Raw genomic sequence first — 1,028 nt, 5'->3', positions numbered from 1 at the left:
TATATATATATATATATATATATATGTGTGGTGTGTGTGTGTGTGTCTGTGTGGTGTGTGCGTATGTTCGCGTGTGCGCGTGCATCGTCGTCGACCGCGGCCTGCGAGCCCACGATAGCAGACTGCACGTACCTCCTGCTGCCTACACACGCGTGCGACAACGTCGCCGCGCATCGCGACACAATGCTGAAACGAGAAGTATTAAAAGCGCATCTGCCATCACGCGGTCCAGTCGTCAAGGCAACGCCGCGCCGAATCGCTATCATCAATTGCTATAGCATTCGCACGAAAATGGCAAATTACCCTAAATCGCAAAAAGGTAGCGAGCAGTAGCTTCAAATCCGTATTATTCACTAATCCTACTTTTCGCAACATAAATGCAAACACATATACGTGTATATTCGCATGTATATATATATATATATATATATATATACATACNATTGATGTTCGCGGAAAGCTGACACTCGGGGGAGACGCTGCAACGTACCTCGCATATGTTTTGGGCCTGACAGACACGCAGATCAATCTATCACCTATACCCGTACGCTCGCTCGCTGCTCGCCCCCTCTCTCCAGTCTCTCTCTCTCTCTCTCTCTCTCTCTCTGCCCGCCCTCCTGCTTTTTCCAGCGCTCTCTCAAGCAGACTCATCTATCGACCATAGATGAGATCGTAAAACTTTTCGAGGTTACTGACTGTGTTTATTGCGCGACTCGACACAGAAGCAATCTGCATCATACGCCCGCCGCCGCCCCTGCTGCGGTACGGAAGAGAAATCTCGACCCGAAAGTGCCTCGCGAAATTTAAATATTCATAAACGGAACCTCGTGAAATTACATACGCGCAGACACGCGCACACGCACGCATGCATGCACGCACACGCGCGCGCACACACACACACACACTCACACACACACACACACACAACACACACACACACACGCGCGCGCGCGCACACACACACACACGCGCGAGCGCGCGCACACACACACACACACACACACACACACACACACACACACACACAC

The sequence above is a fragment of the Priapulus caudatus genome, unplaced genomic scaffold, assembly GCF_000485595.1.
Source record: "Priapulus caudatus unplaced genomic scaffold, Priapulus_caudatus-5.0.1 Scaffold421, whole genome shotgun sequence".
In the NCBI taxonomy this organism is placed as follows: domain Eukaryota; kingdom Metazoa; phylum Priapulida; class Priapulimorpha; order Priapulimorphida; family Priapulidae; genus Priapulus; species Priapulus caudatus.
The sequence above is the reverse complement of the archived record's forward strand: the minus strand, read 5'-3'. Positions refer to the sequence as shown.